The sequence below is a fragment of the Leptosomus discolor genome, chromosome 7 (assembly GCF_034619465.1).
Source record: "Leptosomus discolor isolate bLepDis1 chromosome 7, bLepDis1.hap2, whole genome shotgun sequence".
Taxonomy (NCBI): Eukaryota; Metazoa; Chordata; class Aves; order Leptosomiformes; family Leptosomidae; genus Leptosomus; species Leptosomus discolor.
The window spans coordinates 43,800,026-43,821,997 of NC_141397.1; the positions used below are offsets into that span (position 1 = coordinate 43,800,026).

A 21,972-nucleotide genomic window follows, 5' to 3' on the forward strand; every position below is an offset into this window, starting at 1 on the left:
TTTCTAAGGAGACAACAGGGCTAATAAAACATCTAGGTTTTGCTGGGCTTTCATTCCACTGGAATTTTGTTATAGCAGACTTCAAGGGACTTAAAAAACCCTAATTGCCTACATTTTCAGGTATCTGCTAATCCAGAGAGGCTGGATGGCTTTGATGTAGCTACAGCATGTGGAAATACCAGACATAGTCAAGTACATCTGATATGTTCAGTTGTCAGGATCCTTATTTAGCTGTTACAAAGTCACCTTTACTTTTCATGCACTAGGCACGAGGAGCTTCTCAGAAAGGAGGTGTAAGTTGCCTTTTTTCTCTAACTGATTAACCTTTATTATTTTTTGTGGTGTTGCATCTTTCATTTACTGTCTGTATAAAAAACGTTTCAAGTTGTTTTAAAAACCAAATTCTTCTCTCGTCAAGTATTCTGCTACACAAAATATATGCCCATTTCACTCAGTAATTGGCTTTTGCAGGTAAAATATAGTAGATAACTAGACTCTTGAGGTGAGATTTTCTTTCCTCTTTTTCTATTTTTGTATTTTGAGGCTTTGTTTCTTTATAGGCTGTTCTGTTTATTCCACCTCTCCTGGATGAAATAAATTCCGCAACTTCACTGTGCATATTTAGTACAATATGAAATTCAAAGAACAGAGACAAAATGGAAGTCAGGTCGTGGCCATAGTAATAACAAATTTGCCATAATTTGCAAAATATAACCTAAATATCAATCCACAGAAACAAATGGGCCTGCTTTTATATAAAGTCATCATAGTGAGACTGGTCAGTGGGCTGCAGCACTTGCCCATGAGGAGAAGCTGAGGGAAATGGGTTTGTTCAGCGTGGAGAATAGACAGTTTTGGGGGAACAAAGCAGTAGCCTCCTGGCACCTATGAGGAGGGGACTGAGAAGATGGAGCCAGGTTCTTCATGGTGGGAGGAGGAGAGACAACAGGTAGGAATTGAAACAAGAGGGATTCAGACTGCATGTAAGGCAGAACTTTTTCACCATGACAGTCAAAGATTGGACCAGGATGCTTAGAGTGACTGAGCATCTTGATCCTTAGAGGTTTTCAACGTCTACCCGACTGGATAGACTCCTGAGTAACCTGAGTTCATAGGTGCCCCTGCTTTGAGCAGGACATCGGTCCAGAGAATTTCTGAGGTCCCCTCCAGCCTGAATTGTCCTATGATCCTGTGATTTTACGATGTTTGGATGTTTATTTTAGAAATGAAATTGCTAAAGAGGCAGTGGGTGGGAGGACACATGAGCTTGTTGTAATGCTATATTAAAAAGGTAGTGTGTTCACTTTCTACAGATTTGAAGAGGGTGCCTGTGTTGGCAATGACGAGGCCACTTGGTAAGGGAAAGGAAACAGAAGATCTCCATAGCAGTGACCTGGGTGAAGTCAGCTGGCAATGTTGTTTATCTGCATGTTTATTCTCAAGTGAATCAGAGAGGAGAACAGGCTTCACTGTTTAGTGTAAGCCTTGCTATTTTTACTGGAGTGATACTTTTATTTCAAAATAAATTACTTTTGAAAAAGATCCTTAGCTTTTTATATCAACTAGTCATTTCACTCTTAACTGCTGTGTCTGTGTAGAATACACACAAAAATGGAGGCCTACAAAATATTAGTTAAAAATAAAAATTCCTGATGCCAATTGTTTAACTTTATATGACTGCTGAGCCATAAGTGCTCTTTATGTCTTGTGCTCATATAAATTCTAAAGAAATACATTGAAGATAGATGACAGCAGACTGGCTCTTACAGTTCACTCTTACGGCAAAATGACCAGATTGTATTGAGTGAAGACCTTGGCAGTGGTTCATATCCAGATTGTATTATCTTGAATAGCAGTTCTGTGTTGACTGTAATCACATAATAGTCATGAAAGGCCACATGTCCCTTGTGAACCTTGACAGCAAATATCAAGTACGTACTTTTTAATTTTTCGTTCTCTTAGTGTTTTTTTAGAGAGTTTATCAAAAATAAGTAGACACTAATATCAGGTGTATTTTTAAATATAACAGCTTATGATCTATGCTTTTAATACAGTTAGACATGACAAAATATTTAAAACACAGCCTCTAAATAGTTGAATACCACTTTAAGAACAAGTTGTATTGTCTGCCATCAATTCATTTGGGGACTTTGTCTCTCAGTGGGAATTAATTTTCTGATTAATTGTTGTTGTGAACAAATTTTTGGAGGAGAGGTTGTGAAAGAGACTGGTAGGGATTCAAACTTGTCATGCTGTTGGACATCTGTCTTTATTTCAGGTTAATTGCAATATATTAATTTACTTTTAATTTTAAGGAGTTTTTTAAAAGAAAGATTTTTATTACCAGATATAATGGACTTTTCACTGCATATGTCCCTCCTGGCTTTTTTATATTTCTTTAATGTTCAGATATTATAGAAGATTAAGTGACAGAAGAGCAGAAGTTGAAAAAAACCAACCCAACAACAATAAACTCAACCCACCCAGAACAAGCAAACAAAACCCCCCAAACAACCTTGGTAATGTTACTGCTGGGACTATGACTTGATTTGTTACTTTTTATCTTTTGCAATTAAAAACAGAAGAAAAAATTTGAAGCTTTCACTTCAATCATTAAGAGTCTAGTTCGCAGAGTTGTTCAGACTAGCCTCATACCTGCTCTTTTCTTTAGGGAAGTGAGTCATATTTTGAGTATATGGATTGAAGAAAACATTTTATTTGGTCTAATTACACTCACTGTGTTATGCTGAAATTTCCTCTTTACTAGTTGACTTGTATAATTTTTTCATTTACTTTCATTTAAAGTTTAAGCTATACCAGAACTTTATAGCCAAAGGTATAGAACCTTTTAATCCAAAACTGCGTACCAGGTTTGAAAAAACACATGAGCAGTGTTGTCTAATCTAAAATTGCATTTTTCACTGAACACATTATTTACTCTGTTCTATGCATTTCACAACTATTCATGGTCTTTGATTTTAAGTTAAATATCTTCTAAGGTTGCTGAAAACTTAATTTTTTTTCTTGGATCTACCATAAACCTCTTTAATTATGTGACCAGTCCAGCTTTTTGAGGTATTTTTTGTATCACTGTGTTTACAACTACATGGATGTTTGAAAAAGAGAAGTTGCACAGATCTGGGTAGATTTTGTTGTTTCATTGTGAGTGATAGTCTACTCTACTATTACTCATTTTTATTACCTGTTTAATCTGAAAAATTAGGGAGAGGGGTAAGTGAGCTTCAATAATAATAATTCTATTGAACTAATGGAGATGCAGACAAGGAAATAACTCATTAATTGCTACTGTACAATTATTATATGAAATGCATGAAAATAAATGCTTAGATTTATATGCATAATGATGCACTACTCTGAAGAAAGGTGAGACACTTCTTTGTGCTTAGTCCCATGTTAAACAGTACAAGCCTGCGTCATAGTTCCAAAAGGATATAAAACTGTATGCTGACTAGGAATATTAATTTAGCACCAAACCTAATCTATTTTTAATTGGAGAAAACAATCCCAAATCAAAAGAACATCACAATTAGAAATGCCTAACCTTATTCTGGATATCTGGAGAATCTCTTAGTTTCTTTGCTGCTTGAGTTCTTTGCCAGCGACACTAGACTAGTGCATAGGACTAGTCTAGTGCATGTTCAGTGATGTGAAAACAACTGCTCAATGTATAAGTGAAGCCTGACACTTCTGTATGAAATGGATCAAGTCTTTCTATTAAGTATTCTCTGATGTCAGGATGACTCTTGTTTCTCAGACTGAAAGACGGGGTAGAGAGGACAGTTCATGGGTTAGAACTTAACAAGTCTTCGGGCAATGGGGCTTTGGAAACAGCTCCATGGACTGGGTGGTGAAGGCAGGATCTTGACAGCTTTTGTGATGAGCTACCTAAAATTGAATGTTCTGAATGCTCACCACTGTTTTCAGGAGCAAGCGGACTGCTTGAGAAAAAATGTGCGTTGGTAATGAAGACATTGGGAATTTATTTGAGTGTAGATTACATGTTTTCATGGACTAGCTACTGCTATCTAACTACATGAAATTGATAAGTTAATTTGCATGGACAAGTAAGAAGATGGGGCTCAAAATTATCTAATTATTTGTAAAATTAAAAAATTAATGAATTTAAAATTAAATTGCTTTCAGAATACTTTAAGCTACAGGAGAAAAATTGTTCATTGTTCACAATTGGTGTCAACGTGGCAATTCTCTTGTAATTGCTGTACTACCAAGTCATTAAATATTCCTGCAACTTTCTATGTTCATTGCTTAAATCTGTAGTTCTTAAGTACACTATTGCAAAAAGAATTTATTCTAATTATTTAAGACTAGCTCCCTGCTGATCATAGTCTTCAGCTCTCTTCCTGTGATTCTTGTTTGGTCTTCAAGGAAACTAGATGGATATTTTTCTTCATGGTTTATTTTGTGCCAATAATTGGGTCATTGATTGTAATGGCCAAATATCCCTATTTGCTCTGTAGTGGACAGAAATCTAGAATAAAGCTACTTATTTAGTTACTCACTTGCATATTTCTGTATTATTGTATCATTGTTGCTATTCCGAGCAAGTAAAACATAGAATCAATATTGTTCTATTAGAAAGAAATGAAAGACAGTAGGGTTACAGCAAGCCTGCTTATGCTATCAGAAAAATCTGTATCTGCCAGACCGTCCTTGGAGATCAGATTATTCTGAGTAATGATATTTGGTTATATGTAGCTTTTATAAGTTTGTTTTGTGGTTTTTGGGTGGGGTTTTTTTGTTTGTTTGGTGGTTTTTTTTTTCCTTGTAGTTCTATCTATATTTCATATAGTTAACATGCATGGAACATTTAATTACATTTTAATAAAAAAAATATAGAAGTCAAATAGGGTTTTAGAAATGCCCTGGAAATGCTTAATTAAACAGGGATAGACACAAATGTTAAGCACAAATATATATTATTCCTGCTTCAAGTCAGTAGCTATTCACATTAAGAGTATTCTGCCGATTTACCTGAAAGGCTCTTCTGCAAGACAAATAGAGACAAAAATGTTTTGTGTGAAGAGTGTGGAATTTAGAAGGAAACATCAATGCAAGTTTTCTGTACATCATGATTCTTATTACAAAGATATTTATATTAAGAGTGAGGGATAATTATGCATTCAGATATGGTAACTTTTCCTCTGCAATATTACTGCATAAGCAATAATATATTGTAAAGCTTCGTTAAATCAGAAGAATTCGTTATGAACTGGTAAAATAAGGAAGTAGGAGGTTGTCTCAGGAATGATACCCTGCACTCGTGTCACAGACGTCTTTCAGGCAGGAAATTGCTTACTGAGCACAAGTCAGGATGTTTGTGTGAAGTGCTCTGTGTTGTCTAATTATGCTCCCAGTGGATACTGTTTTAGCTTTTTTGGGGTTTTGTTGCCTCCTTTGTCATGAAGGGAGGGCCAAACAGAAATGTAGTGGACTTCAGAATTTTTTGACAAAGCTGAATATATCATTAATGTTAGTCCTTTGTGGTATTACATGCTCTGCCACCCCACTGGCATTACAGAGCCCTCATTATCATCCGCTCCTGCTATGATGTCAAACAATAGAGCTGCCCAACTAACTTGCTCAGCTGAGTTTAATTTTGGAGGACATGCTAGTGTGTTTAAAGGATGTGAATTCTCCAGCCAATGCCATCTATGCAGCTTCCGTCTTCTTTTTGATGCCCTAATCCTTTTCTTTGGATAGTTGCGTGCTCTCTCATTCTTGCTCTCTCTCTCCACTCCCCCCACCCCCCGGTGTCTTGTTTCAGTCTAATGGATTGTAAATTGGTATGTTTTTTCATGCCCTTCTGTGCCACTGAACTTGAGACATTCTGTTCTTACTGGAAGCCCATGAAGGCATGAATAGATAAAATACAGGTAGGTATGTTACAGACATGATGCACGTTAAACTTATGTTGTATAACAGCATCTTTGGACAAAATTAACCTGTGTATGCATTTTGTATACACACAAACACTTGCATTGCACTATTTTTGTAATAAAGTAATTCACATCACGGGTCAGTTTTAGTATTATCTCATATGTTAAGATTATAAAATAATACACAGATTGAGAGGGAAACAATTAGTTCTGCAAAGTGATTAGGTTTTAGTTACTTGATTAAATGTGACTCCAGTTTATTGGTGTGCAATTAGCATGGTGATATAACTTCTGCAAAACAAATTTATATTACCTTTGAAAATGTGAAGGAGTTGAATTTTTAAATTTCTGCTTTTTCCTTGATTTTTAGATATCATAATGTACTATAATTTACTTGCCTTTTAATATTAGTTTTAAAACAACAGGAAAAATATTTTGGATTCATGAATGAGAGCAATTACCAGCCTATTACAGAAATTAATCTTCATAAGAGAACTATATTTTAATGAAAATTTAATTCATTAATTTTAAAATTATTTAATTAATTAAGTTGAAATTTAATTCAAGCTTTTAAAATGAACTTATTCCTGTTAAATTACAAAGACATTTGGCTATTATTCTGCAGCAGTGGATATAACTACTTCCCACATTATTTCAGGCCTAGCAAGTTTTGTTGTTGTTGTTGTAAAGTCAAGTAGATCCCTTTTTAACCAGCTGCTAAAAAGAAAATTTTTGAAAGGCACATTGGTACTTGATTGATTTGTTAGTACATTTGACGAATTTAATGGATATTTCTGACATGACTTCAGCTCCTTACTGAGATGCTTGACTTGGAGAGATTCTAGGTGTGGTAATGAAAAAAAGTTATGAATGAAGACAGAAACAGCTAATGTTGTATTTGATGTTGGATCCAGAGTACAGAAGTGAAATATAACACTATAATTAATAAGTATGCTAAAATTGAAAAGGACGACAGTAATTTAACATCAACTTCTAGATGCTCTTGGACTGGGACTCTCTGTTTAGGGCAGCAAAGCTTCTGCATCCCAACTGGCAACGTCACTGGAGCTGAGGGGCTGTGTTTCTGCATGGCCTCTTCTCCCAAAGCTTCACTCAGGCAATGTCTCACTAGAAGTATGTGTAGGCCAAAGGGGAAAATTATGCAGCTCTGTTAACTTCATGGGTGTTTGCCCCTTTATGCTACCCTGGTACTGTCCTTATTTGTGGAAAATGGCTGGTATATGGGAACTGCATATAAGGAATAGCATCAGGAAAGGCAATGGAAGTCATATGCAATGAAAAAGAAATCATGTGTGATGAAAAGCCCCATAACTTTTGTATAAAATTTTTGGTTAAAAAGTGTCCCTTTGAATTAAATTTGGCCCAGCTCTTGCCATCTGTCAGCTTTTCAATGCCCTTTACAAAATACATTGTTGATCTTGGTCCAGTCCCTCTAGGGTTGTGCTGCTATAGGATATGCCACATACGGCAGAAATTTAGTGTCACTGGAGAAGCCAAAGGCTGTTCGGTGTGGGGTACGGGGCTGCACACTCAACACTCATCTGATGTACTGAAAATTAAAGAGTTTTATGCTTCAGACTGCAAGATTTAAGTAGAAGATACTGCCTACTGTTTACTGGGAAGGGTGTTTTTATACTGTGTATGAAAGTGTAGTAGAAAAATGATAACGTTTTTCTGGAGTTGCTGTGTAATCTGTTTGCTTGCTCTGGTCTGACATACAGGTAAAGTTATCTTGGTTAGAACTTTTCTTGTCCATGACTGTGGCTTTGTTGGGCAGAAGGAGATACAGAAATAAACCCCCTTGTGCTGATGTATTCTTAAGTTTCATGATATCTTCATAGAAGAGGGGGAATAAACTTCCCAGGGATGAACACTTCCATGTCTGCCTGTCCTAACGCTGTAACTATGGAGGTGTAGAGGTGGTGACCTAACTTCCTAAGAATTGAAAACCAAAAAAAGACATGATTTCTCAAAAAAGCAAGAAAATTTTTAGAGTAAGAAAACTAATTAATAACTCTGAAAATTTATTTAAAGGTTGTGAAAAAAACTCTTAATAAGCCAGAAAGCTATAGACTATGTTAAAATACGGTGATGTTTTAATTATTTTGATGTATTTTAAACCATATGAAGGTTTGCAAAATAACACTAGGTCTAAGGCATAAGATAATTAGATGAAGCATCTGGAGCCATAGGCTGTGTACATTTTGGGGTTTATAATGGTCACCTTTTAGAAGGACAACACTGACTGTCATGATGAAGCTAAGGTTGTAGTAGTTAAGTTTTCATTGTTGTTTAACTTAATGTGGATTATCGGTAATATTTTACCCACAGTGTAATTTCTGTATGAATTAGTCTGTGTTCCAGAATAAGAGACTGAAGCATAGCTACTTTATTTGAAATTATAGACCATTCCCTAAGCCATTTTTAAAATTGCTATACTGAAGATGAAGTTAGTTCTTATGCTCAGCCTCGAGAGCGACTCTTAATTGTAGAAGATACTGACTTCTCTTTAGATTACAAGTCTAAACCATAGAAAAATAGTAACAACTTTTTATTAAATAATTTTGGGATACTTTTATAATGAAAATGTGAGGTTTTGAACTCTATTTGTATGATAAGGATGCATAAGTCCAAACACCAGAAGAGAAGTGAAAGCAGATTTGAGAATGAAGGTTCAGCTTTGAATAAAGTGAAAACTGAGTCATTGTTATTCCCAAAACTAATGGGAAATAATTTAAGGTGCTGAAATAAGCTGTTTTGGGCTTATCTTATAATTATTTTTTCAGATTGATAAGGCGGTAGGTAAACTCCATGAACAGAAGCCTGAATGCACAAAAGGAAATAGATGATGCTGCATGTTTCAGGTATTTTTGTGAATGCTATAGTCATAACATTTATTCTTTGTCTTGTGTGAAATTTTCAGACTCTTTTGCATTGAAGGAATGACCTGCTATCATTCAGTATAATTCATTGAAAACTCTTTCATTTGTGATATTGCACTGTGCTTTTCTGGTTTTTGAATGCACCAAAGCTGCTTTGTTGTGCTGGTGTCTATGTTTACACTTGAGGGAAAACAGGCTTTTTAAGAGGTTTGCACTGGTCAGAATTGATCAATTTTTTATCAGGCAACCAAACTATGTAACTTATCACACTTCAGGAGGGTTCACAGAGCACAAAACTAGGGCATAGGAATTAATATTTCAGTATCCTGCACTTAAGCCATTATGTGCTTTTTTTTGCTGACGACAATGGAAACAACTTAGAAAAAGAGTGAAAGAGAGGAGCCTTCCCTGTCTTTCATTAGCTGTCCACCAAAACTTGAATCACCTAGAAAGGCTAACATCTGCTAGCTTATATTTTCACCTCACACCTCACCTGTCAGCCAGTTTTCTCATACATTCATTTTATCATCTTCTTATCTAAGAATTATAAATTATTGTAATTTCCACTTTGATGCAGGGTAGGTATGTGTAATTGTTCTTTAAAGGAAATAAAGCCCAGAGGACTTTGGAAATCAAAATTTAATTCTTTCCTCTGACAGGGATTTTTGGCACTCGCTCACGTGCTCAGTTTGATTACCATTCATTAGTTGGCGACCATCAATGCTCACTTAAGAATCTATTGAAATAAATGTTCCTTGTACAAACCTATTGACTGTTAATGTATGCAATCCTTTCTCTTTTGTATTCCAACATTCATTTGAATTTTTTCTGTCTTGCATATTCCCTTTTTGTTTTGCAAGATGGCGTCTACAATTTCCAAAATCATGGTTGCTTCAGTTCCAGGACCCTATCTGAACTGGTCAAAGTACAGTCTGTTTACAAAGGATATGTGTCTGTGTATATTTATCTCTTTAACATAAAGAAAAAAAAATCTTAGCACTTTAAAACAACCTGAGTATATAATTTTTTTTTTTTTTTCCTGTGGAGACTTAAAAGTGGTAGGATAATCGTGAAATGTAGCTGCCTACCTCTCATGTCTTATTGCACATTTTTCAATTGCCTCAACTTCATAAGCATTTAATTTTAGCTTTCTTACCATTTTGTTTATTTTAGTCTGCACTTGAAATAGAACTTAAAGACACAATTCTCATGCTCTGTTGTCTGTCAAATTATTCCAGATATAACCAGTCCATTAGTACAAGAATGAACTACTTTACCTAAGTGAGAGAAGCCATTTCTGTTCTGCAGTGTGTTTCTGCGCTGTGTGGAGCAGCACAGGTTAGCAGAGCAAAGCAGGAAAGTGTAAGCTGCAGCACTCTGTGTGATGGCGTATGTACAAATGTACAAACAAAGGAGGTTAACAACAAAACAGCTCCTACAGGATGGCACCTTGGTGAGTGTGTGTATGTTGGTGAGGGAAAGTAGCATTGCCTTCTTTGGCTTTTAATACTGGTTCTTAAATTTCTTCCTTTTTTTCCCAACCTTGTTCCCGTGTTAGAATGTGTGATTAAGACAAAGAAATGAGGTTACTTTCAATATTTTGATTACTGGTTTTCTTCATAGTCCATAGCATGCAGTCTGTACTTACAGAACAAGTTTTTAAAGTTTAGACAATATAGTAATTCTGACTTCAGTGCTATTAAATGATAACAGAAAGATGACTAGCTCAGAAAGATAACCCTGAATTTGCTTGCTATGCTTCCTTGACATATAAGCTTTTTCACTTAGATTTGAAAGTTTTGGAAGTGAGCAAGCTTATAAAATATCCAGAACCTTGTGCTGTGTGTTATCTTATCACGTTCCTATTTCCAGCTCCTGGAAATGTGTTATAACGTCATCCTGGAAAAACCTTTAGAGCTTGCATGTTACTCCTCTTGCTACAATAGAATAACATCTCGCTGGGTGCTGAGCCCTTCATGCAAGGGGCAGAGTATTCTCAGCTATTCATTTTTTGTACACTTCAACGTAAATGACTGTGTATGTCTAAGAGGTTATTCACCAAAGCTTTTTCTATTTTTGCTTGTTTCTAGGTATAGGTGATGAAAATTTATTTTTCATTTAACTGGTAGGCTTTTTAAAATTAAATAAGGGTTGCTCTTTCTGTTACACTGCAACGATATATATGTGTCTGTATTTATGGTCTGTTTTCCTGTCTTTATTTCTTGCCACACAATACTGCTTTTCTGATCAAATAGTGATGTCATCACTAACATTAGAACCTTGTGTCAGTACAACCAGGACCCTTTGACTTGCACTGACATACATCTAAAGAACATTACTTATATTAATGTCACAACTATTGGCTACTACTGACATTGTAATGCTTTCTGTTGCTTGCTTCAGGAATGTTTTCAAGAAAAGAAAAATAGGATGCTTTTCATGAAGACAGACTGGCACTTATTGCTGTTCAGATAAAAGGAAACAGCCTCTCTATTCATTCTTGGCATTCTCTTGTGCATGATCTAGAGGCCATTTTTGCATTTAATAGATTAACTCCAGTTTATTAAGAAAATGGACAAGATCCATTTGACATGATAACAAGTCAGATTTTCATCTGGCATGAGTTATCATGGTGCTACTGAAAAAAGTGAAGACAATATGGATCTGGCCCAATAATTTTTTTCTGATTTATTCTCCCTCCCGATCAGAAAATAGCTTTGTTTCAAAAAGCCACTTTGCAGAAATTTCTAATTATCAGAACATGAATTTATTTGATGGTGTTGTATTTACTATATAATTGACAAGAATAACAAGGTGCACACTGTGACTTTAGTGAATCCTTTTTTTCAGAGATAAGGGTAGGAAATGTGTATTATTATTTATTTTTTGGTAATGGATCTGATTGTTTGAAAGAGTGAACAGCTGCAAAAGCTCAGTGCTGTGGCCGTTTTAAATAATGTGTCTGTTGGTTTCCAAGGTGAAGTAATTGCTTTATTGGTAAATGAAGCAGCCTCAGTGTTTTAGAACACTATTGAGTAAAAACAAATAATAATAAAATATGTCAGTGTTCACTTTTGGTCTGTCTAAAGTGTGTGACACAAAATAGTACTGTTTGGGGGAAACTGACCATCCAAACTGCTCTTGAGAAATAAAAACAACTAAAAATTCAATCTGAGCCACAAATCCCAGCCACGTTCCCTGTCTCCCCAGTTTTGCTGGAATAGCACTGCATCTTCTATTTTATGATTGTGGCCATGTTATTGCAGCTGTAGTGGGTTGACCCTGGCCAAAATGCCAGGTGCCCACCAAAGCCACTCTATCACTCCCCCTCCTTAACTGGACGGGGGAGAGAAAAAAAATAACAACAGGCTTGTGGGGTTGAGATAAGGACAGGGAGATCACTCAACATTTACTGTCACGGGCAAAACAGACTCGACTGAAAGGAAATGTAATTTATTACCAATTAACTCAGAGAGGAGTAATAAGAAATAAAACCAAATCTTAAAACACCTTCCCCCCACCCCTCCCTCCTTTCCCGGGCTTAACTTTGATCCCGATTTTTCTCCCTCCTCCCCCCCAGCGGCACAGGGGGAAAAACAGGGAATGGGGGTTGGGGTCTCCATCACTCTGTTGTTTTCTGCCGTTCCTTCCTCCTCAGGGGGAGGATTCCTCACACGTTTCCCCTGGTCCAGTGTGGGATCCCCCTCACGGGAGAAAGTCCTCCATGACTCCTCCAACGTGAGTCTTCCCATGAGTTCAGTTCTTCATGAACTGCTCCAGCGTGGGTCTCCTTCATGGTTTGCAGTCCTTCAGGAACCGACTGCTCCAGCGTGAGCCCCCTCACGGGGTCACTAGCAGCAAACCTGTTCGAGCGTGGGCTTCTCTCTCTCCACGGGCCACAGGTCCTGCCAGGAGCCTGCTCCAGTGCAGGCTTCCCACGGGGTCACAGCTTCCTTCAGGTATCCACCTACTCTGGCGTGGGGGCCCTCCACGGGGTGTAGGCAGTCATCTGCTCCACCGCCCATGGGCTGCATGGGGACAGCCTGCCTCACCATGGTCTTCACCACAAGCCGCAGGGGAATCACTGCTCCGGCTCCTGGAGCATCTCCTCCCCCTCCTTCTGCACTGACCTTGGTGTCTGCAGGAGGTTTCTCTCACATATTCTCACTCCTGTCACTCACTGCAATTACTGCTGCGCAACAACTTTTTCACTCTCTTAAATATGTTATCACAGAGGCGAAAAACGCTGTCGCTGATTGGCTCGGCCTTGGCCAGCGGCAGGTCTGTCTTAAAGCCGGCTGGCATTGGCTATATCTGACATAGGGGAAACTTCTAGCAACTTCGTACAGAAGCCACCCCTGTACCCCCCCGCTACCAAAACCTTGCCACTCAGACCCATTACAGCAGCAAATAAATGACTGTTAGATCTACAAATATCAAAAGTGTAATGGCTTTAAAATTATACATACAAAATTAAATATTAAAGAGCTCTTTGAACCCACTGCTCTGTTAATGATGACTCAAGCCCTCGATCTAGTTGTAATTTCTTCTAGTGAAATGCAGACAGCAGTTCCTCAGCTTTTTTCCCAGCCTCCTCTGTAAAAATGGTATATTTCTAATGCGTAACCTTCTGCCTGTGCTCAGCAACTATGGGGCTAACTTTCCTGATGGATCTTGTCTTCCTAATTTCTAGCACTTGAAGAACTGAAAAATTGAGTATCAAACAAAATCCAATTACCTATAAAGCAAATTATTCAACTGCTGCAGCAAAACAGCTGATCTTTATCGCTGATATAGTATCTCCAATGTCACTGAGAATGAGTGAAAGTAGTAGTAAAGGAGAAATAAACATGCTCTTGGCCAACTCTGTGTTATTTTGTTCTCTGTTAACACCATGACTAATTCTTCTGAATGGGTAACCATCTGCTGAAATGAGCAGTAATATCCAAGAAAGTCTGGGCTGGGATTTGCATCAGGATGAGTGGAAACTACATGGCATGGAAATCTTGGACACTATTAATTCAAGTAGTTATCCTGGTTTTCAAGTTCATTGTTCACTGCATACCAGCAGAGTTAAGTGTTACCATAGCACACTCATCTGCAGGCTAGTCTGGGTGAGACAGTGACCCGGTTCACAGATCTTCCCACAGTAACAATGTGTGGAAGCAGCTTGGACATCTGAGACCTCACAAAATACTAGGCCAGAAAGTTGAAGAAGAAAGGACAGATATCCTTCCCTGCTGCTAAAGACTTATCTATATGTTGAGGAATGGCTTTGAGTATAAGTTGAAGACTCCAATACAAAAGTACCTAAGGAACTGAGAACAAATATTTATTCCAAGTTATGAAAATCAGGGAGGAAAGGGAGAAGAAAGACTACATTTACACAACAGGTATAATAAATGTGTCTTGTAATAAACTCTTTTTATGTACTAGCATTGTATTGCCATGCAGGTGTGCTCACAGTATCTTGAAGGGGATGAAGTGATGAAACAACTGCTTTGTTTACAACCAGCTTCTGGTAGACATGTAGAGATAAACTAAGCAGTAATTTGTTCAGGGTTACTCATGAATTGAATAGTCCTTGATATACAGCCTGGGACAGTTCTCTGGTGGTTTGACTGATGTTACAGCATCAGAATAAATAACTGTAGATTTAAGAAGGCATCTTTGTTACAGCTCTAAATAAATGCCGTGTTTTCACAGCGTGAATAAAGTGCAAGTCTTGATTCTTTCTGCTGGATTCTTTCTTGGTGCTGATGCCAACTGTAATGTTTTTTGATTGCTTTTTTTTGATGGTGATGGTCCTACCAGTCCTGAAGGCAGTGGTTTTTGAAGTATTGTCCCTTACAGCTCTCAGACTGAGAATCCTCTATCCTTGATGGGTATGAAAGAAAAATAGTTTTACTAGAGACCAGTGATTTGTGAAAAAGGAGGCACTCTAAGAGGCAGTCATAATCAGTTTCCAGGGAGGGATATAGTCATGAGGTAGTTCACTGGAAAAGCATAGTAGAAAAATGTAGCAACATCTAATGATGGGTGGCTTCTTTCAGCTCTTCCTCTGTTTAAATTCTAGAAGGGGTTCACTCTTTTCTTTTATGATGAAAAGTTTCCAGAATTCCTCATACCATATCTTAGTATTTCCTTGAACAATTCTGTAAACTTGGATGCGAATCTGTAATGTTCAGGGTGCTTCCTATTCCTATCACTGATTCAAAGAACTGATTTCTATTAGCTATTGTACCATTTCTGACTGAACATAAAAGCAATTGTAATGTTCTTTATCTCCCTTAGCTTTCATAGGCATAAAATATTTCCCCAAGCATTATAAAAAGTTTAGAATTCAGTTTGCATGCTGAATTATGCATGGTTTTCAATTTGGCAATATTCTAAGATTTTTTTTGTTTCCCAGCTTTTTAATGTTACGAGAAAATATCTACTCTCAAATGTCTTTTTAATAGATATTTCCTTTTATTAGATGACACAGTTTACAGTGCCCAATCTTTTTGACAAATGGGATGCTTCCATTTATGGCTTAGATTTGGGGGGAACAAGCACGTAAACAAAATTACTTCCAGAGGGGAGAAGAATCAGTTTAGTTTCCTTAAAAGTACATGGTAATATTTATCCAGCTTCCAAAATATGAAAATAACAATCATCAGAGTAAAGCCTGAAAAGCATTAATCAAAGTTCAGTATGATTAAGCATTCTTAGTTTAAATAAGGAGTAGGATGTGAATATCCTTTAGATATTCAGTGCTGCTAGAAATAAATGAATAATGTATAAAAATAATGAAATCCTTAAAACAGAGTAGAAGCTTTAAACATCCAGAGTTTTACTCTAACATTTTTTTCTTCCAGTATCTGAGTTGAAACTACAGACATCTCCTATCTCAACTTTGTTGTAGGCTGATCTATTTTTTTATATCGATATTGATAAATTATATAAATAGATGTTCAGAACAGATTGGAATCAGTTTGCTAGCGTTAAAAGGTATCAAAGACAAAGATGCCTATTTCTTCATTTTCATACTTAGATCTTCATAATCCCCTACTCGGAGACCTTTCAGGGGTTTGGCAAGGTGAAGTTACTTGTTTCTTGAAATGTACTGAGGAAAAGAATCGTATACATAGGTGGTACTCTCTGTGATTTAGGATATTTTTTTTTTTTGAAAAGCGACATATTCACACAGCCAAAAAACTTTGTACCTTTTTATAATCTCATCTTGGCCTTCTCAGGTATAAGGAGAATTAAATGAGTTCCACTTATTTGAACTTTATTCAGTAAGTGCTCTCAGCGTTAGCTCTTCATGTATTCAAGTAGAAATTACTAGTGCTTAAATGTGTCTATTCATGTTATAAATTTGACATAGCAAATTTTATTGGCTTTATTGGTTCATAACTTTAGCTTTACTTGTGGAATATGCAGTGATGCAGATGGATTTACAAATAAACACGTTCATCCTCATGAAATGAAGTATAGTTGAGGTCCTTAACTCTAGGATATTTCTGAACATTCATGTAAATGCTTACATTGAGTAATCAACATCATTGAGTATTTATACATAAAGCATATGGATATGAAAAATTAGTAAGCATTATAAATCCATTTTATCAGTACTAAGAGTATTAAGTGCCTCTCAGTATGAAATAAATGTGTTTTACTCTGCATCCTTTTACAAAATAACACTGTAGTATTAATACACTCTAGACATGTTCTAGTAATGTAAAAATAATTTTGGGTTGAATTTATACCGTACCTAATAAAAATAGTTTTAGTCAAGAAACTTTTCTACAACCATACCAAAATAATTTTTCCCTTTCATGTGAAATAAAGGTTTTGCTTTAGTAACTGTTTTGTTGTGTAAATGTCTAAAATGTTTGAATCAAAATAAGTTTTAAGATTGTAGTTCAATCAAAAATACACTGATTGCAAAGGATTACATAGCTGGGCATAAATGGATGGATTAAGAAAATAATCAGTTACGCTAATCTGTAAAAATGCTACATTATTGTTATTGGAAAATAAAATCCAATTTCTTCACATTTCTATACAGTTCTTTCAGAGCAAATGTTTCAATTACTACATCACTTAAGAGCTGCTCAGCTGCTTGAGTTATGAGCAAACAGCAATGCATAAAATTCCTCCTTTAAATTTGTCTCTGCAATGTGTTTGTGGGAGTGAGGAAATAATGAAGTCAAAAATGGGTGAGAGAATTGCCACCACTATAGAGTGTTATTGATGAATACATCTTCACACAAAGAGTTCTTTAAGTGTAATGAATTGTTCAAGGAATAAAACATTTGCTAGAAATGGCAAAGGTTCGTAGCACTAGCCTGAAATACCAACAAGTCCAAATAAAACAAATTAGATTGGATTGTGTTACCTGTAATCAGGGAACTCTCTTATCTTTTTAAAGACAAATAAATATGACTAATCAAGCATTCTTGATTCTATCAATCTCATTGAGAGAGAACGTGACCTGAAGGTGCAAGGATTCTCTTGAAATTCACATTGGACTTGGGTTGCGGGGATAACATTGCTCGTTCTTGCTATGCAACTGTTGTCTAACTTATACGATTGAAATGATTGAAAATCAACTTTGTTTTCAAGAGCATAAATTATCAAATGCCTATGCTGTCCCTTATGTAAGCCAGTGATTCCACTGGCTGGACTTTCCTTGCTCCCAGCCTTGCTCATTGATATGTGATCTCAGGCCAAAAAAAGTCCAGTTATGGCTGTTCAGGGTCTTTAAAATATTGAATGTGATTTGGCTTGTAGGACCAAGTCTTCTCACTTTTGAATTTCTTCAAATAATTTTCCCAAAGAAGATAAAGCATGAAAAGACTACTTTTAATAGCTGAATTTTACAGCTATTATACTTTTCTTTATGTGTGTAAACACAGGGATTCCTGACTTACTGATAGGCCTGTTATTTATTAGCAGCTGTTTGTGTATATATACACTATTATATACTATACTGTATATAGTATGTATACTGTATGATATATATCCACACTATATATACTATTACACTATTTGATATATGTTTTATCAAACATTAGGGTATATTGTATGGATTTTAGCTACTTAAGGCTGTGAAAAAACTACATTAAAACAGTAACGTTGAGACATTAACCTGTATTTTTCAAGTCATATAGTAAAGATGTTTGAATTTATATTTAAAATAAAGGTATTTAAGCTTTTTTTTTTTTTTTTTCGGGGGGGGGGTTCTTCATAGCCACATTTATCTAAATTAACTTAAATATAGTTTGGGGTTTTTTGCTTTTTATTTTTTTTAGTAAAGTTCTTTTACTCATTACTTGTTTCTACAGAATGGAGAAAAGTAAGTTATCTGCAATAGAGAACTTGGCCTTTGAGTGGTCTCTGTTAGGGGGAATAAGAACACAGAGACTACTTAACTAGTCTCACAGACAGGATTTTTTTTTTTAAATTAATGGATATAAAGCTTCTAAAATAAAGATAATGTATGGCAGTAGTGAAAAAAGGAACAAAAGTATGCTGAAGATGCACAAGTGAGTTTATTTTAGATAATTTTATTTTTCAGACACCTCATTTCACATATCCCTTATGATTTGCCTGTGTTCCCTGGGACTCAAATCCTACTGAAGCCAGCAACATCCCAAGCCACCATTTGTTCTTATTAGGAATTTAAGGCCTAAATAGGTTTATGCTTCTTACACTTGAGTTCCCAAAATTATACTGATCAGAAGCTGTATCTAATGAAAAACTAATGAAATTTAGGTTTGTAAGACAACTGACACTCACAAAAAAACCAGCATGCAAACTTATAATTGCTGTCCAAATTATTAAGGAAACCTTTGTTTGGTTTTGTTAAAGCAAAGCAGTCTATTTAACCTTTCCATTCCCTACCATGTTCTTCCCTAAAATGTGTCAACGTAATCAGCTTAGCCTATTGAACCATGTAGTATATCATAGCATGTGTGGATGGTGTTAAGATAGTGTAAATTCAGACTTGAATAAGACACTGCAAGTTGTTGTTATCTAGGTGAGAGGTAGTCCAGTGCTGGTATCATTGGCAGTTGAACTTACCTCCATGGGGACAAGTGCAGTGACCTTGGCCAGCAGATTCTGCTTCATCTTCAAGACATTTTTGGAGTGCCATATCTATTAATTATATTTTTATAGTGTCGCTTAAGTCTTTTTAGGGTGCATATTTTAGTATATTTACTTATTAATTGGATCATTTTTAGAATAATTCTATACTTTCCGTATTTTTCGATGGCAGACAATTCTCTCCTATATGTAGCTGGGGTAAGGAATCATGCTGACTGGTGTAATGACTAAACTAAATCCCAGAGGCAGTCATACTGGGAAGTTTGATTAGAAATCTAAATAGGTATCTATAGATCCTATTCTGTAAATATATAGCTTTTAAAATACATACTTTGAATTTCCTGCTTTCTTTGGTTAGGAACATCCACGTCCATCAGAACAGTCATGCTCCTGGTGTTAGAGGTGACAATTTGATCAATCTTTTGAAAATCTTGCAAGGGTGATGCAAATAAAGAGTTGTGTTCTACTAAAAGTGTTGATGTGTTATAAAAAGGTACTTTTCACTTACTGTTTTTTTTAAGGGTTTTTTTAAGGGTTTTTTTTGATGACTTTTTTTTTTTTTTTCCATTTAAAGCAACAGAAATCTTACAGCTCACATCAGTGGAAACAGAAAAATAGAAGGGTTTTTGAAATGCCTTACTGTGCCTATAGCCCGTATTCCTTTGTAGTGTATTTTGTCATGTATTGTCAGCATCAAAAATGTTCTTTTCTCCCTTTTGACTGTTCTGGCTGTGCTCATCAGAGTAAAAGAGACATTTAAAAATGCTATTAGTTCTCATAAGTGAGAAGCTCTGAGTTGGAGCACTGATTCTAGTCAGAAACCTGAAGACACATTTGGATCAAACATCACTGTGTTTCCATCTGTAGAAGCTATTTGAGAGAGTTCCACGGCAGTGTCAGTACAGTCCAAAACAGTGATCAAAAAAGCCAATGAAATGTGAAGAATTAGTAGGAAAATAATTTTTTAAAAAACCAAAAAAATCCCACAAAACGAAACAAGAAGAAAATGTCAGCTTGCTACTGTCTAAATCCTTGCTAGTGTTAATACATTTGGGAAGTCCCTAAGCAGCAGATTGCCCTAAACCGGGAAGATCTACCACTATTCTTTCCCCCTTTCTGTTCATTCCCTGTACTTATTTGCTTCCCCTATGCGCCTGATACTGCTTACAACTAGAGGAAGACACTGTGTCAGAAGGGCCTTTCCTCTGATTGAATTGTGCCCATTCTTAGTGTACCTCCCACTAACAATATGATAAATATAGCTAGAGAGAAAAGAGTAAGCATGTGCAATGAGTAACTGTCGTAATGACAACTTTATGATATCAAAACATTAAGGCAGCTGTAAAAAACAAAGTACAGGTTAAACCGATGTGGTGATTTCTGTTTGTAAATTGTAATGAAATAATTGTAAAGTTGCTATCAAGTTTGAATGCAATTTTGAGATATTTAGTATGACTTTTATTACAGTCATTGTACAAAACATAGTGGTTTTGGATTTCATCATGAATGTCCTGTTTAAGTGAAGAATCCAGAGAACAAGAAGTATGGGTAGAGATCCCAAGAAATCTGATGTTAGAAGAATGTGGGTTATTTAATCTCTTGAAGGAGAGGACTGATGGAACAAAAGGAATTTTCAGATATATGAAAAGGTTGATGAGAGGAAGTCAGGAATATGCTTCTATGCTTGCTGGAACTAGGAGAGAGAGTAGTATTTTGAAATTACAGTGAAAGAACTTCTGATCTATTACTATTTTTACTTTATAACATCCTTTGATGTGCTAAAGATGGTTAACTTAGACTAGATGGGTTAGGGTATTGTGGCATTTCTATTACTGGAAGTTTTTAAGTAGATGTTGAAAAAAGGTTTGTGTTAGAAATATATTTGCTTATAGGTACAGCTGGAGTAAATAACCTCTTAAGATGTCTTCCATCCCGTTTCTGATTATTTTATGAAGGATTTGAAATTCATCATACTAAAGGGTTAAAAGCATATGGCAGGGAGGTCTCCTGTGTGGTGTTGAGCAATGCAATTTCCATGACAAGAATAAAAATATCAATTTGAAGTCTCACTGTTTTAACAAGCACTTTTCCATGGAAACTGTTATCAGTGTATCACAAGAAGTGGAAAAAAGCATTTAAACACCGCAGCCTTCTCCCAGTTTTGTATCCAGTTTCCCAGACACCACACAACAAAACATGTCAGGCATTAAGAAAATGCTGTTTGGATATTTTGGCATCTAATTGATTGTCCTTAAGATACCATTTTTCTGTTTTAGAGAAGTTTTCAAATGAGTAAAAAAGACATTTTTACTTCATTTATTTTATAAAATATCTGTTTATAAAATGTCATGCATGACTCTGTCTGCACTGCTTTTCTTCGGTGTGATTTTTAGAGAATCATTTCCTGTAACTGTATAGCCTAACTGTGTTTTGGTTTGTTTGCTGTGTTTTTCCTGTTGTGTCATTCTGTAAAATGAACAGTTATCTGTCTTTCTGAAGAGCCTATGTTTCCAAGGCAAACTGCCTGGAATACTTTAATCAAATAGAAATTTAAAAAGGAAAAAAAGCCATGTCAGACTTTGAAACTTTACAGTTAAAATCTCTTTTCTTAACCAGCATAATATTTAGTAACACAGTACATACCTTGAGCATTAAGTCTTGGCTAGGCTTTCCAAAAGTAAATCTTATACTTACAGGCATCTTACAATTAATTTCCTGATATTAGTACTATGGCCGTTGTGTTTTCTGTGTTTTATCTGCAAGGGGAAAACCCAGGTATACCCCAAAGTTCCTGACTGTTGACTAAGTTTTCTCTAGCAGCTTTGGGTCAATATCTCAGATACAGTCAGTTAAATCTATTGAGGACTTTAAAGATGAGAAAGCTCTTGAGTTTATCGGTATTCAGAGGGAGACTTCTGGCAGTACAAAGCATAGGTGTGGCCTGCTCTTAGTGCCCTCTGTAACTGAGCACATCAGCTTCACTGGGCTGATTTTTGAAGTATCAGAATCTTTAAATGCCTTTATTTTTAGGCCTTTCAGTTGTGAGAACAGCT

The 21,972-nt window shown here is 36.0% G+C and overlaps 1 protein-coding gene across 3 annotated transcripts in view; it reads left to right on the forward strand.

The window, feature by feature from the left end:
• CLSTN2 (calsyntenin 2) overlaps window positions 1-21,972 on the forward strand; it is a 224,559-nt gene that overhangs the window by 11,615 nt on the left and 190,972 nt on the right. Inside the window, exon 2 of one of the 3 annotated variants that reach the window (XM_086467855.1) lies at window positions 21,315-21,331. The exons of the other annotated variants lie outside the window; for them this stretch is intronic. The gene's annotated coding sequence lies outside the window, so the exon portion shown is untranslated. The remainder of the gene's footprint in view (window positions 1-21,314; window positions 21,332-21,972) is intronic. 3 annotated transcript variants of the gene reach the window in all.